Raw genomic sequence first — 16946 nt, 5'->3', positions numbered from 1 at the left:
GGGAACCTAAGGCCGATTCATGACTGCCTAGAACTAAATCAAAACGAAAACCCCAACTTTCCACACCCAAGTAACAAAAGGACCAGACGCTACTCCCTTTGCCACCCCCACTGTCTTCTTCCATGTGGCTGAAGAAAAATGGAAAGTACCTCTGATTGGTTCCCTCCCATAACCAATCAGGCTGGTGGTGGGCCAAATCTTCATTTGCATAAGGCATAATTTTGTAACTTCACTTCAGCCTCTGATTGGTCCCTTCCCACAACCAATCAGACTGATAGTGGGCCATTACTTCATTTACATAGGGTGTATAGCACGTAACCAATGGGAAACTTCTAGAGGGTATTTAAACCCCAGAAACCTCTATAACCAGTCTTTTTAGCCGTTTGCTTAGGTTTGTTTCATATCCTGTGAAGTGTGCTTTCGTTTTCAATAAATCTCTGCTTTCCTTGTTTCATTCGTTCCTTGCTTTGTTTATGCGTTTTGACCAATTCTTTGTTCAAAACACCAAGAACCTGGACACCCTCCACCAGTAACAGAAGTTAAAGGGGGAACCATTAACTTTGAAAAGCCAAATGCCATTTCCAAGGTCAGAGAAAAAGATGAGAATTGTTGGCTCTTCAGAACTCACTAGATGTGCTCCGTACAACCAGGCTTTTTTCTTTTTTTTTTTTTAAACTCCCTTTTGCCTAATTCAGCCTATATTGTGGTGTCATCAGAGAACATTATGAAAGAGTAGGTAATGGTGGAATTTGTTTTGTTTTGTTTTTGCAGGGGCTCAAAATTGATTTTCCATGTTGTCATTTATTGGAGCTCTACTGAAGAGGATCTGGTCAGTGTGATAAGTAAGTTAATTAAGCAGTCATCTTTTCCCCCGCTTTTCATTGCTTTGTACATGGATTTGGACAAACTCCTTCAGTTTCTCAGCAATTCTTTTTGCTAACAAATAGCTCCTTACTGGTTTCTGCTTTCTGAATAAATATGTATGCAGGCTGGTTTGTCCAAATGCACTTCAGGTCTATTTAAGGTGCTGCCTGGTCACAGATTGGGAGGAGTGTCAGAGAGAGATAAATCAAAGAGCTGTCACCTTCCACCGTAGCACATTGCAAGGGACATTAACTCACCTCCAAGCAAGACAGAGGTGGCCTGCCTATCTCTGGATAAAATCTCCCACTGCTGGAGGTTGGAGTGGGAGTTGGGACAAGGAGCTGTAATTGTCTGCATCAACCTTGGCTCTGGGGAGCTGACAGCCAGGGAACCTCTCCTCTGTGGAGTTCTCTCCCTGCACCCTCCCTCACATTTCCTTGTACTACATTGGTACCTTCTGGTCCTCCAGGTCTCAGCTTCGGTGCTACCTCTTCAGAGAAGCCCTCCGTGACCACCTCCACTGTTCCCACCCCTCACCCTGTTGATTTCCTCCACGGAACACAGGTGTCTCAGTTTGCCACGACGCACACTCTTGTTTCTTCCAGATGGCCAGCTCTAGGAAGGCAGGGGCTCACCCATCATATTCATCCGTGCTGACCGTCCATGCTCACGTTTCAGGAATTCGCATGGCCCCATGGGAACAGCATCTCTGCTCCTTAATGTCTGGGGCCCCGTGTGGGGAGGCCTGCACGGCTCCACTGGGGCCCGGTCTTCTCTGTGAGGTGTATACAGTGCTGGAGTGTCCAGGAGCTCCTTTGCTCACAAGTCTGGCTTCTTGGTCCTGCAGGTTTCTTCTTGTCTCTTTCCGTGTGGCTTGTACCCACCAGAGTCTGCCCCACCCCCGGTGGCTGGGCTTCTCACAGCCTGGTGGTCTCAGGATAGCTGAGCTTCTTATATGATGCCAGATTTGACGGGGCAAGAAGCAGAGCCTGCCAGGCCAGGTAGGCTCCTCCCCCAAAGCTGACCCAGCCTCACTTCTCGGTATACTATTAAAGCCGTCCCAGGGCCACCCCGCACCCACGGCCGACTTGCCTCTTAATGGGGGCATGGCAGAGTCATGTCGCAGAAGGGCATGTGGGGGTGGCAACTACTACTGCAGCCATTTTTGGAAACTTCAATCTGCAACATAGAAAGTGGAGGGAAGGGGCTGGGCGCGGTGGCTCAGGCCTGTAATCCCAGCACTTTGGGAGGCCAAGGTGGGCGGGTCATGAAGTCAGGAGTTCGAGACCAGCCTGGCCAGTATGGTGAAACCCCGTCTCTACTAAAAATACAAAAAATTAGCCAGGCATGGTGGTGCGCACCTGTAATCCCAGCTACTCGGGAGGCAGAGGGAGGAGAATCACTTGAACCCAGGAGGCAGAGGTTGCAGTGAGCTGAGATTGCACCACTGTACTCCACCCTGGGCAACAAGCGAGACTCTGTCTCAAAAAAAAAAAAAAAAAAAAAGAGAAGGGCTGGGCACGGTGGCTCACGCGTGTAATCCCAGCACACTGGGAGGGCAAGGTGGGTGGATCACCTGAGGTCAGGGGTTTGAGACCAGCCTGGCCAATGTGGTGAAACCCCTTCTCTACTAAAAAAAAAAAAAAAAATTAGCCAGGTGTGGTGGCACATGCCTGTAATCTCAGCTATTTGGGAGGCTGAGGCAGCAGAATTGCTTAAACCTGGGAGGCGGAGGTTGTAGTGAGCTGAGATCATCCCACCGTACTCCAGCCTGGGTGACAGAGCAAGACACTGCCTCAAAAAAAAAAGAAAAGTGAAGGGGAGAAATGCAAAGTACTTAGAGGAGGTAGCCTCAGTAAAGCAACAGTGTAATAACAGGAGGTAGAGAGGTGAACACCCATGTGGGACAACAATGAATTGAGATAGGAATAATGCTTCATAAAATAAATATTATTTTTAAAGTTTGGAGGAGGTATTATCGAAACATCAGGAGTTCAGCCTAGGTTCTACTGCTCGCTGCACAGAAAGTCAATCACTGAGTCAATTTTTGCCAAGGAAGAAGGCTTTAGTTAGGTGCTGAAGCTGAGGAAATGGGAACTGGGTCTCAAATCCATCTCTCTGACTGACTAAAACAAAGGGTTTATATAGCAAGGAAGAAATGTAGCAATGTGTAAGAAAACAGGAACTAGGGAGGGGCAAGGAAGCAATCATAATGAATGAGGGGGCCAGTGTCTCATTGTCTAGATTTAGTGATCTGGTGAGTTTCAGTTCTTTTATACTTCTTTTTTTTTTTTTTTTTGAGAAGACTGGAGGAAAGAACTCAGATAAACCAAATGTGAGTTTCAAGCTCTAAGACCGGAAGGGTCAATTTCTATGTTTATCAAAAAAAAAAAAAAAAAAACCGATGGGACTATTGGTTTGGTTTCAGAGAAGGAGTTTACTTGTACCTAGGGGTACAGAAGGCCACTGCATTTGGTTGTACAGGTTGTGCACTGCACAACTCTTGGGGGTGGCATTTCCAGCTGCATGCAGCAAGCCCTGCAGAGGAGAATCCAGGAAACTTCACAGAAGAGGCGGCACTTGAGACTAGGATTTCAATGGGTGGAAGAAGTTGGCAGATGGCATTCCAGGAAGAAGGAGGAGTACAGGGAGCCCTGCAGAAGTAGGGACCCGTGGGTGGTTATGGTTGTGTGAGCTCTCAGGTGTGGCAGGAATGTAGCATGGGAAAGGACAGTAACTTGTGATAAAACTCAAAAAGGGGCTTCAGGGCAGATCACAGGAGGCCTTGAATGCCAGGTTCAAACTGCAGTTTATTCTCTCGGCCTGGGGTCAGCCAATTACAGCCCATGGGCCAAATTTAACCTGTAGCCTGTGGGAATAAGACCTGTGAACTAAAGCCAGACACAGAAAGATAAATACTATATGATCTCATTTATGTGTAGAATCTAAAACAGTGAAACTCATAGAAGCAGAGAGTCAAATGGTGGTTGCCATGGACCAGGGAGGAGGGGAGATGAGGAGGTGATGGTCAAAGGGGATGAAGTTTCAATTATGCAAGACGAGTCAGTTCTGGAGATTCACTACACTGCATAGTGCCTGTAGCTAACACCACCACTGTACTGTGTCCTTAAAATGTGCTAAAGAAGGCTGGGTGAGGTGACTCACAACTGTAATCCCAGCACTTTGGGAGGCTAAGGCAGGCAGACTGTTTGAGTTCAAGAGTGTGAGGCCAGCCTGAGACATGGCGAGACCCGTCTCCACCCGTCTCCACCAAACATGCAAAAATTAGCTGAGCTGGGCGTGGTGGCTTACGCCTGTAATCCCAGCACTTTGGGAGGCCGTGGAGGTAGTATGGCTTGAGGCCAGGAGTTTGAGACCAGCCTGGCCAACAGGGTGAAACCCCATCTCTACTCAAAACACAAAATTAGCTGGCCGTGGTGGTGCACACTTGTAGTCCCAGCTACTCAGGAGGCTGAGGCCCGAGAATCACTTGAACCAGGAGGTGGAGGTTGTAGTGAGCAGTGACCGCACCGCTGTACTCCAGCCCGGGTGACAGAACAAGACTCTGTCTCAAAAAAAAAAAAAAGAAATAACTGGCCAGGCATGGTATTGCACGCCTGTGGTCCCAGGAGGCTAGGGTGGGAGGTTGGCTTCAGCCTGGAAGGCAGAGATTGCAGTGAGCTGAGATAGCCTGCCAGCACTCCAGCCTGGGCTACAGAGCCAGACCCTGTCTCAAAAAATAAATAAATAAATGCTAAGAGGGTAAGTCCTGTGATGTTTTTAACATACACACACACGTACAACCTGTACATCAAATAATATATATTACTTATATATTTATCAAATAGTAATGATAAAGGGACCGGGAGGAAACTTAGGCAGGTGACAGAAATGTCACTGACCTTGATGGTGGTGATGGTTTCACGGGTTCGCACTTATTCCCAAACTCACAAAGTTGTGTGTACAGCTTTTTACATGTCCATCATACAACGATAAAGGGATTTTTAAAAAAATAAATAGTTGTAAAAATGAGAAATTATCAACAGAGATAGTACATGGTTGACAAAGCCTAAAATATTGACTGTCTGACCCTTTACAGGGAAGGTTCCACTGCTGTGTTTGACAGAGTGATTTGATGACGGATTCATCAGACACAGGAGAATAGAGGAGGCTGGGAGACCAGGTAAGATGCTGCTCTACTTCTCCTGGTTCCAGCAAGGGAGAGCTTGAGCTAGGGAGGGTGATGATGGCTAGACTGCCAGACAAATGAGCACCCCCACCCAGGACCAGGTGCCTGTTGTCTCATTGTGGCTGATAGGATTGCTTTCTTCAACATCACCATCACGCCTAATAGGATTGCTTTCTTCAACATCACCATCACGGGGATGTGATGGGACGGGGAGATAAGGGACGTGCCAGGAGGCTCCCCATTCTATTGGGTCCCCCATCTGCAATTTGCATCAAAGGTTCTTCATCAAGTTCTATTCAAGATTTTTTTTAGTGATGTTCTGCTAAAAATAGATTCAGTTGGAAATCACTGGTAGAAAGCCATGGTCCCCCTTTCATTTCCAGGAGCTGGAGGAGCTGTTGTTGTTGTTGTTGTCGTTGTTGTTGTTTTTTGAGACAGAGTCTCGCTCCGTGGCCCAGGCTGAAGTACAGTGGTAAAATCTCAGCTCACTGCAACCTCTGCCTCCTGGGTTCAAGTTATTCTCCTGCCTCAGTCTCCTGAGTAACTGGGATTCCAGGCGTGGCACGCCTGGCTAATTTTTGTGTTTTTATTAGAGTTGGGGTTTCACCATGTTGGCCAGGCTGGTTTCGAACTTCTGACCTGAACTGACCTGCCCTCCTTGGCCTCCCAAAGTGCTGGGATGACAGGCATGAGCCACCACACTCAGCTGTCAGAGGAGCTGTTTCTAACAAAGGACTGCCAAGGAATTCTATCTTCCTGCCCACTCTCTCCAGAGCTCTTGGCTTCTGGGTGATTCCAGGTGTTGATGGTGGGATAGCATGGCATAGTGGCCTCCGAATGGATGTGTCTCACTGGGCACCTGGCTTCCCCTGTGAGCACAAGTGCTCCCCAAGGGAAAAACAGGGATACAAGGGCTTGTCTCGGATGGAGGTTTGGAAGCTGTGTGAAAGGTACCTGGCTTGTGGCAGCAGGAGCTCACCAGGTAATTATCATTATGATTATTTTCATCATCTTTGAAGGGGTGGCCTGCCCCTCCACACCTGTGGGTGCTTCTCGTTAGGTGGGACGAGAGACTTGAGAAAAGGAAATAATACACAAAGTATAGAGAAAGAAAAGCGGGACCCAGGGGACCAGTGCTGTGTTTTCAGAGGACCCACGCCGGCACCGGCCTCTGAGTTCCCTTAGTATTTATTGAGAATTATCTTTACCATTAAAAGGATAAGGGAGTGGCTGGACAATAGGATTATTGTAGGGAGGAAATCGGCAGTAAGACATATGAAAAAATCCTTGTAACATGAATAAGTTTAAAGGAAAATGCTGTGCCTTGAGATGTATATGCGACATCTCCATAAACCTTTTAGCAGTATTGCTCCAGCAAGTCCCACCTTACTCCAGCAAGTCCCACCTTATTCCTAAAGGCGTTTTCTCCTTACTCAGTAAACAAGACACACAATGGGTATTACCCGGAGATGTTCCAATCCCAGGGAGGGGCAGGATTTTTAACCATCAAGCTTCTTTCAGGTACTTGTTTAACAAAGACACATCCTGCACAGCCCAATATCCTTTTAACCTTAAATCACCTTCGAACATGTCTCTTGCAAGGACAAAGTTGGGGGTAGGGTCACAGATTAACAGCATTTCAAATACAGAACTAAATGGAGTCTCTTATGTCTACTTCCTTCTATATAGACACAGTAACAGGCTGATCTCTCTTTTTCCCACATTCTTCATGGCTGACATCAGCCTAACACTTACGTCTATAGCCACATGACTTGGAGAATACCAGGGTTTAAAGAGATCTGTGCAGGCCAGGCGCGGTGGCTCACACCTGTAATCCCAGCACTTTGGGAGGCTGAGGTGGGCAGATCAATTGAGGGCAGGAGTTCGAGACCAGCCTGGGCCACATGGTGAAACCCTGTCTCTACTAAAAATTAAAAAATTAGCCAGGCGTGGTGGCACACGCCTGTAACACCAGCTACTCGTGAGGTTGAGGCAGGAGAATCACTTAAATCCAGGAGGCAGAGGTTGCAGCGAGCTGAGATTGTGCCACTGCACTGCAGCCTGGGCAACAGAGCAAGACTGTGTCTCAAAAAATAAAAATAAATACATGAATACATAAAATAAAAGAGATCTGAGCAATATGAATCCCTAGGGCCTGAACCCAGCCCCATCTCCATAGTGATTTATAACAATTAGGTTGGGGCCCAGTTGGAATGGGCTGCCTCGCAAAATGTTGCAGGTGGGAGGCCGAGGTGGACGGATCACTTGAGGACAGAAGTTCGAGACCAGCCTGGGCAACATGGTGAAACCCTGTCTCTACCAAAAATACAAAAATTAAGCCGGGCACGCTCCTGTAATCCCAGCTACTGGGGAGGCTAAGGCAGGGAATTGTTTGAACCCAGGAGGCGGAGGTTGCAGTGAGTCGAGATCATGCCACTGCACTCCAGCCTGGGTGACAGAGCGAGACTCCATCTCTAATAAAATAATAATAATGTTGCAAGTGGTGCTCAGGCAGAAACCCTGCCACATCACCAATCATCAATGGCCAACCCCACCCAGAAATCCAGAGGGCAGAGCAGTTGGTTCCCTTTGGGAGGGTGAAATCCCAATGAGTAGGAATACTTAGAATCATTTAGAGCCATCATCTTCTGCTCTCTGACTCTGGACTTCCCACAGCTCTTCTGATTTCGCTTCTATCTCAACGTTTCCCCTGCGTCTTCTTTTCCAGACTAAACATCATGAATTCTTTCTGCATTTGCTGTCTGCTGTTTGCATATTCTCCGGTGGTGAATATCTTTTTGTTCTTTCTGTCAGGACCTGCTTGTAAAGGGACTTGCTAGCCAGCTCCTGAGGCTGGGGGTGGGCTGCTAGCTGCTGGCTTTGTGTAAAGATGAAGGATTGCAGGACTGCTGCGAGGCACAAGGAGAAAGAGGAGACAGCAGCCATCAATTCTCGGTTATATATAACTGTCCACCCGCAGCGGAACCAGCCCTGCCAGGGCCCAGGCAGCTTTGCTCGCTTTTGCTAAGGCCCCACTCCAGAGGGTGGGGCTAGAGAGAATGGGAGACGGGGCTCTAGGTCCATGTGCTCAGCAGGGCTGAATGCTTAGCTTCTCAGAACAAAATTCTCCACCTTGCTACTTTACATCTTGTTCTTTGAATTTATCCCACCTCTTTCTTCAGCTTGGAGAGGGGCAAGAGGGAGAAGTTAGGTTGAACAGAACTGAGTTGAAGCACACTCATTGGCTGTGTGACTTTGGAGAAGACACTTAACCTCTCTGAGCTGATTTTTCCGTTTGTTAAATGAGCTTAAATATTTCTCTTTCATGGGAGTATTGTAAGGATTAAATGGGTTATGTGTGTATCTGTATTTGTATATATGTGTATATATACACAGTTGGTTCTTCTTATTTGAAGTCATCATGTTTTCTTCTTCTTTTTTTTTTTTTTTTTTTTGAGACGGAGTCTTGCTCTGTCACCCAGGCTAGAGTGCAGTGGCGCGACCTCGGCTCACTGCAAGCTCTGCCTCCCGGGTTCACGCCATTCTCCTGCCTCAGCCTCCTGAGGAGCTGGGACTACAGGCACCCGCCACCATGCCCACCTAATTTTTTTTGTATTTTTTAGTAGAGACAGGGTTTCACTGTGTCAGCCAGGATGGTCTCGATCTCCTGACCTTGTGATCCACCTGCCTTGGCCTCCCAAAGTGCTGGGATTACAGGCATGAGCCACCGCGCCCGGCCCAAATCATCATGTTTTATAAAGTCATCTCGAACACTGAATTATGAAATACTATACTCGTTTCCCTAGGAGAAACACAGGGCTAGGTTCTTTGAGCCTCTGGTCACATTTTTATCTATCAATACACAGCCTCGTTTTATGTATGTTACTGTTTAAAAATACCTTATTTAGTGTATATCATTGCCTCATTAACATTGAACTTCCCTACAGCACTATAACTCATGCCTGGATAAAATTTTTTTTCTCGCAACAGAGTGAGACTCCATCTCAAAAGTAAGTAAGTAAATAAATAAATAAATACAAACATGGGCTTAAGTAATCCTCCTGCCTCGACCTCCCAAAGTGTTGGGCTTACAGGCATGAGCCACCATGCCTGGCCTGGATGAAGTTTTTCTAACACACATATTTTCTCCATAAGGAACATCACAGGCTTCTTGCACTTAGGAACACTAGTCAGCACTTCACATGCGTGGGGGGCATCTTCTTTTTCTTTTTTTTTTCTGAGAAAGAATCTCGCTTTGTCACCCAGGCTGGAATGCAGTGGCGCCATCTCGGCTCACTGCAACCTCCACCTCCCAGGTTCAAATAATTCTGTGCCTCAGCCTCCCGAGTAGCCGGAATTACAGGCGCGCCACCATGCCTGGCTAATTTTTGTATTTTTAGTAGAGATGGGATTTCACCATATTGGCCAGGCTGGTCTCAAACTCCTGACCTCGTGATCCGCCCGCCTTGGCCTCCCAAAATGCTGGGGTTACAGGCGTGAGCCACCGTGCCCGGCCTAACTGTGAAATTTAAATCTGCATCTTCTGTTTAGGACGCCCCAGTGGGGAAGTCCGGAGGAAGCTCAGAGGCATTGAATACTGGTTTCACTGGACAGCAGTTTGGTGGAACCACCGTGAGCCCCTGAGAGCGGCCCACTCTGCTGAATGGGACAAGTTAACTTCAGGTGGGCACATTTTTGGATGGTGGGGATGAGGCTACTCAGGATATCCTCTTTTATTTGACGAACTTCTCAGCTAACTTACTCTGGGGTTCTTCTGGTTTTGTTTTGTTTTGTTTTCTCTCATCACTCTGGAATTCTAATTCTTTCATGTAGCAAGTATTTATTGATTGCCTGTTATGTGCCAGGACTGTGCTAATCCAAGTAGCACAGTAGGCTGGGTGCAGTGGCTCATGCCTATAATCCCAGCACTGTGGGAGTCCAAGACAGGTGGATTGCTTGAGCCCAGGAGTTCGAGACCAGCCTGGCCATCATAGCAAAACCCCATTTCTACTAAAAATACAAAAATTAGCCAGGCATGGTGGTGCACACCTGTAATCCCAGCTGCTTGGGAGGCTGAGGCATGAGAATCATTTGAACCCAGGAGGCAGAAGTTGTAGTTAGCCGTGATCACACCACTGCACTCCAGCCTGGGCCACGGAGTGAGACTCTTTTTTTTTTTTTTTTTTTGAGACGGAGTCTTGCTCTGTCACCCAGGCTGGAGTGCAGTGGCCAGATCTCAGCTCACTGCAAGCTCCGCCTCCCGGTTTCACGCCATTCTCCTGCCTCAGCCTCCCGAGTAGCTGGGACTACAGGCACCCGCCACCTCGCCCGGCTAGTTTTTTGTATTTTTTAGTAGAGACGGGGTTTCACCGTGTTAGCCAGGATGGTCTCGATCTCCTGACCTCGTGATCCGCCCATCTCGGCCTCCCAAAGTGCTGGGATTACAGGCTTGAGCCACCGCGCCCGGCCAGGAGTGAGACTCTTGTCTCAAAAACAAAACAAAGCCGGGTGCAGTGGCTCACTCCTGTAATCCCAGCACTTTGGGAGGCCGGGGCGGGTGGATCACCTGAGGTCAGGAGTTTGAGAACCACCTGGCCAACATGGTTCTCAACCCTGTCTCTACTAGAAATACAAAAAAATTAGCTAGGCATGGTGGCACGCACCTATAGCCCCAGCAACTCAGGTGGCTGAGGCACCTGAGTCACTTGAATCCAGGAGGTGGAGGTTACAGTGAGCTGAGATTGTACCACTGCACTCCTCCAGCCTGGGCGACAGAGCAAGACTCCATCTTAAATACAAAAAACAAACAAAAAAAGTCAGCACAGTGGACAAGACAGACCTAGTTCTGTCTTCAGTACTCCTCCTGCAGGGAGGAGGGATGTTCAACAAATGATATGGCATTGATTAGGCACAGTAGTGAGGCGAGTGGATCACTTGAGGTCAGGAGTTCGAGACCAGCCTGGCCAACATGGCAAAACCCCGTCTCTACCCAAAATGGCCGATATTGCACCATTGCACTCCTGCCTAGGCAACAGAGCAAGACTCCGTCTCAAATATAAATAAATAAATAAACAAATAAATAAATAAATAGAAACCAAAAAAAATTGCTAATGAAAATATGTGCATCTAGGTATGTTTCTACTTCTGGGGGTCTATGTAGTCTTCACTTTTTTTTTTTTTTTTTTTTTAGATGGAGTTTCGCTCTTGTTACCGAGGCTGGAGTGCAGTGGTGAGATCTTGGCTCACCACAACCTCCACCTCCCGGGTTCAAGCAGTTCTCTTGCCTCAGCCTCCCGAGTAACTGGGATTACAGGTATGTGCTACCACGCCTGGCTAGTTTTGTATTTTTAGTAGGGACAAGGTTTCTCCATGTTGGTCTGGCTGGTCTCAAACTCCCAACCTCAGGTGATCCACCCGCCTTGGCCTCCCAAAGTGCTGGGATTAGAGGTGTGAGCCACCATGCCCAGCCTAATAGTCTTCATTTTTAAATTAATTTTTTTTGAGACCATGTCTGGCTCTGTTGCCCAGGCTGGAGTGCAGTGGCACGATCTCGGCTCACTGCAACCTCTGTCTCCTGGGTTAAAATGATTCTCCTGCCTCAGCCTCCCTAGTAGCTGGGATTACAAGTGCACACCACTACACCTGGCTAATTTTTGTTTTTTGTTTTTTGTTTTTTTTTAGTAGAGACGGGGTTTCACCATGTTGGGCAGGCTGGTCTTGAACTTCTGACCTCAAGTGATCCGTCTGCCTCAACCTCCCAAAATGTGATTACACATGTTTGCGCCACCATGCCTGGCCAATGTAGTCATTTATCCTAGTTGATTAAAACTGAACCAGGGAGGTACCAGTCAGTGGCTTCATTATCATCAACTTGATGACTGAGGTCAAACTTTTAGAATCTTCTAGAATAAATAATGTCTTACACCTCTAACCACATACACAGGTTTAAAAAAAAAAAATTTAACATAGGCTGGGCGCAGTGACTCATGCCTGTAATCCCAGCACTTTGGGAGGCCAAGACAGGCAGATCACCTGAGGTCTGGAGTTTGAGGCCAGCCTGACCAACCTGGAGAAACCCCATCTCAAAAATACAAAAATTAGGCCAGGCACTGTGGCTCACGCCTGCAATCCCAGCACTTTGGGAGGCTGAGGCGGGCGGATCACGAGGTCAGGAGATCGAGACCATCCTGGCTAATACGGTGAAACCCCGTCTCTACTAAAAATACAAAAAATTAGCCGGGCGTAGTGGTGGGCGCCTGTAGTTCCAGCTACTCAGGAGGCTGAGGCAGGAGAATGGCGTGAACCCAGGAGGCGGAGCTTACAGTGAGCCGAGATCGTGCTACTGCACTCCAGCCTGAGCGACAGAGTGAGACTCCATCTCAAAAAAAAAAAAAAAAAAAAATTAGCCAGGTGTGGTGGTGCATGCCTGTAATCCCAGGTATTTGGGAGGCTGAGGCAGGAGAATCGCTTGAACCCGGGAGGCGGAAGTTGCAGTGAACTGAGATTATACCATTGCACTCCAGCCTGGGCAACAAGAGCAAAATTCCATCTCAAAAAAAAAAAAAAAAATCTATAACATGTAGTTCCTATAACAAACATTCCTAGGTTGTAAGTCACAGTCCTTACATCTATCATAACACATTTTCACTATTATAAGAAGGAGGTTCCTCTCTTGGTGAACAGACAACATACAGAGTAAACTTAAATTTAACATAAATATGAAATGGTAACTGGAATGCACAGACTTGCTGATCTCCACAAAAGCAAACTGTTCACTGAGTCGTTTGCATTCTCAAAATCACAGTGTTATGTTCTCTTGAGTGCCCTGCTATAGTAATCTCTAATCAAAATTTATATTCAGGCTAAATTCAAGATACACAGGGCTTGTCATTTTTAATTCTATAGTGCAAAGCACACCCCAGTTTTTTTGGTTTGTTTGTTTTCTTTTTGAGACAGAGTCTTGCTCTGTTCCCCAGCCTGGAGTGTAGTGATGCGATCTCAGCTCACTGCAACCCCTGCCTCCCAGGTTTAAGCAATTCTCCCTGCCTCAGCCTCCCGAGTAGCTGGGATTACAGGCACCTGCCACCATGCCCAGCTAATTTTTTGTGTTTTTATTAGAGACGGGGTTTTGCCATGTTGGCCAGGCTGGTCTCGAACTCCTGACCTCAGGTGATCTGCCCACCTCAGCCTCCCAAAGTGCTACGATTACAAGTGTGAGCCACCATGCCTGGCCTTTTTCTTTTTCTTTTCTTTTCTTTTTTTTTTCTCTGAAACGAAGTGTCTCTCTGTCGCCCAGGCTGAAGTGCAGTGGCGCAATCTTGGCTCTTGGCTCACTGCAACCTCCACCTCCTGGGTTCAAGCGATTCTTCTGCCTCAGTCTCCCACCACGCCTGGCCAGTTTTTGCATTTTTAGTAGAGATGGGGTTTCACCATGTTGGCCAGGATGGTCTCCAACTCCTGACCTCAGGTGATCCACTCGCCTTGGCCCCCCAAAGTGCTGGGATTACAGGTGTGAGCCACTGCACCAGGCCCAAACTTTCTTTTTTACTAGTTTAGGCAAATGACTATTTCAAGGCAGTTGCATGGTGGGCATTTAATAAATATTTTGGACTGAATCAATGAGTGGTTGAATGAATGAACACATGAGAATCGAGGGGTAGTTTCGACTAAAGCTTGCAGAAGAGAATTTGAAAGCTTTTTGCAAAGAGGAAAAGGACTATTGATTTTAAGGGCTAGCCTGGTCCAATGAATACACCCCTGATCCAGCATCTTGGATTTTCGGAGCCGGGATCTCTTCTGTACAAAGCATTTGAAGAGTATCTAGTACCTATCACCATTCATTCTCGTGACTGCCTTAGGTGAACATGTACTTTCAAGACCTTCACTTTCATCTCAGAGCAAGATGCAGGGGTCACCCGAAGTGGGCTAGATATTGGCCCTGTATCTGCTAGGTGTCATAAATCAGCGCTCTGGTCACCCTCTGAACAGAGAGCAAAGAAGCCACCAATATCACATCTGTCACCCCGGTGCTCGGAACTGTCATAACTGCCGGCCAGTGTGACTCAGGCATGACCACATTCTCAGGTGTAACAAACCCCCCAGGATGAGGCATGGCTTTCAGCAAGAGCCAGAGAAGAGGCAATGCAGAAGGAGCTACCCACAGGGCTCAAAGCCAGAGCAACAGAAGTCAGTGATCATAAAACACCCTTTGCCCTTTGACCGATTGCAAGGTTTGGACCTCTGTAGACTCTTCTGAAGATACCCTAACCCCCAAAAGGGGATTGTAGATCTAATTGTAACAATATTTAATGTCTAAATAGTTATTTCTTTTTTTCTTTTTTTTTTTTTTTTTGAGATGGAGTTTCACTCTTGTTGCCCAGGCTGGAGTGCAATGGCACCATCTCAGCTCACTGAAACCTCTGCCTCCCGGGTTCAAGTGATTCTCCTGCCTCAGTCTCCTGAATAGCTGGGATCACAGGCATGTGCCGCCACACCCAGCTAATTTTGTATTTTTTGTAGAGACGAGGTTTCTCCATGTTGGTTAGGCTGGACTCGAACTCCTGACCTCAGGTGATCCACCCACCTCGGCCTGCCAAAGTGCTGGGATTACAGGTGTGAGCCACTGTGCCCAGCCTCTGAACAGTTATCTCTAAGGAAGAAAGGATTTGACGTTCTTGCCTTGGCCAAGGTTCTCAACCTCTCTCTGCCTGTTTCCTCAACTGTAAAATATGGAAAATAGAGTAATCCAGCTTGTAGTGTTGTTGTGAGGATTAAATGAACAAATTGCACACAGCACTTAGAGCAATGCATGCTCAATGCACAGTAGGTGTTATCTGTTGTTATTATTTGTGTGGGTGTACAGAAAAATTGGAGCACAATTATGATGATGATGAGGAGGAGGAGGAGGAGGAGACAGGATATCCCTTTGACACCCAGGCTAGAGTGCAGTGGCACAAACACGATTTACTGCAGTCTTGACCTCCCAGGCTCAAGCGATCCTGCTGCCTCAGCATCCCAAGTAGCTAGGACTACAGGTGTGCCACCCTGCCTCGCTAATATTATAATATTTCTGTTTTGAGGCTCAGGACAGAGCCTTGCGGTTCCCTATCGTTTTACAGCCATCTTGCTGAGTTAGGCAGAGTGGGAAGAATGCGTGATCTTTTCTTCACAGTTGAGGAAACTGGCTATATTGGTGTCATCGGTATCTCCTGTTCCTCCCCTCCCCGCCTCTCAAGGGGTTTGTCTGGAGCCACAGTGTCTGCAAAATTCTCTTGGTGTTCTCCCTGCTGCCGACCTCTGGGAGGCAGTGATCTCACTAAGAAGAAAAAGAACCTCAATGTCCAGCAAAGAAATCTCCGAGTTGGCTACCAAAGAACCAAACAAAGAAATCCTAGTGCTAACGCTTTCGGGGCCAGATGGTGGTGGCAGTTTTCCAATCTGAGATTATCCAAGAGTATAAACCCCCAGGCTCCTCCAGTGACTCAGACAGGGAGCTGGCTCAGACAGTTCCTCCTATTGGCAGTGTTCCTAATGAGTAAGTGTGAACTCGGTGACCTTGCCCTTACTCCACAGAATTAATGGGTGACGATTCTTTTCTGTGCATTGACTAAGTAAGCCTTAGCTCCCACCTTTCAGATGGCCCCATTGAGGCCTGGTGCGATGAAGGCCAGACAACTTTGCTTTTCTTTTTTCTTTTCTTTCCTTTTTTTTTTTTTTTTTTTTTGAGATGGAGTCTCACTCTGTCGCCCAGGCTGGAGTGCAGTGGTGTGATGTCTGCTCACTGCAAGCTCTGCCTCCCAGGTTCACACCATTTTCCTGCCTCAGCTTGCCCAGCAGATGGAACTACAGGCACACGCCGCCACGCCCAGCTACTTTTTTTTAATTTTTAGTAGAGATGGGGTTTCACCGTATTAGCCAGGATGGTCTCAATCTCCTGACCTTGTGATCCGCCCGCCTCGGCCTCCCAAAGTGCTGGGATTACAGGTGTGAGCCACTGCGCCCAGCCTCATAACTTTGCTTTTCAATCTGATCAGTGTTACCAAATTCAAATTCAAAATATCACTTCCAAATTTGATTCACTTCATATCCAGTAAAGCCACAATGAGTACAAGTACGTCTTAAATATTGGAAGAGATATACTAAAAAAGTTAGTGTTTTGTTTTTGTTTTTGGGGACGGAGTCTCACTCTGTTGCCCAAGCTGGAGTGCAGTGGCACCATCTCAGCTCACGGCAAGCTCTGCCTCCCAGGTTCATGCCATTATTCTGCCTCAGCCTCCCAAAGTAGCTGGGACTACAGGCGTGAATCACTGCACCAGGCCAGTAATTCTTTAAAATTTGAATTCAACTGGGAGTTGTGTCTTTTATCTGGAAACTCTGCGTCTGCTTGTACCTCCATTAAGCTGGTTGTTTTAGGCAGTAGAACAAAAAGAAAGATATTAGAAGGTGCTAGGCCAGTGTGCAAGCTCTGAGCTTAATCTACCTGGGTCTGAATTCTAGATCTATAGCTGGAGATGGTGGCTCACGCCTGTAATCCCAGCACTTTGGGAGGCTGAGGCAGGTGGATCACTTGAGGTCAGGAGTTCGAGACCAGCCCGGCCAACGTGGCAAAACCCCGCCTCTACTAAAAATACAAAATTTGGCCGGGCATGGTGGCAGGTGCCTGTAATCCCAGCTACTTGGGAGGCTGAAGCAGTAGAATCACTTGAACCTGGGAGGCAGAGGTTGTAGTGAATCAAGATTGTACCACTGCATTCCAGCCTGGGGAACAGAGCAAGACTCTGTATAAAAAAAACAAACAAACAAACAAAAAAAAACCTAGATTTACCCTTTTCAAGTTTTGTGACACTGGATGAGCTATTTATCCTCTCTGTGTCTCTTGTGTAAAATGGAAATA

The 16946-nt window shown here is 47.2% G+C and overlaps 1 long non-coding RNA gene across 1 annotated transcript; it reads left to right on the top strand.

Annotated features, from left to right (window-relative positions):
* The first annotated feature begins 769 nt into the window (after positions 1-769).
* LOC111528540 lies at positions 770-9737 on the top strand. Its single transcript, XR_002727048.1, has 3 exons — positions 770-842; positions 4964-5047; positions 9605-9737. It is a non-coding gene; the product is annotated as an uncharacterized LOC111528540 (long non-coding RNA).
* The last annotated feature ends 7209 nt before the right edge of the window (positions 9738-16946 follow it).

This window comes from Piliocolobus tephrosceles, chromosome 1 (genome assembly GCF_002776525.5).
Source record: "Piliocolobus tephrosceles isolate RC106 chromosome 1, ASM277652v3, whole genome shotgun sequence".
NCBI lineage: Eukaryota > Metazoa > Chordata > Mammalia > Primates > Cercopithecidae > Piliocolobus > Piliocolobus tephrosceles.
Note: the sequence above shows the minus strand (reverse complement) of the source record. Positions and strands in the feature narration are given on the sequence as shown.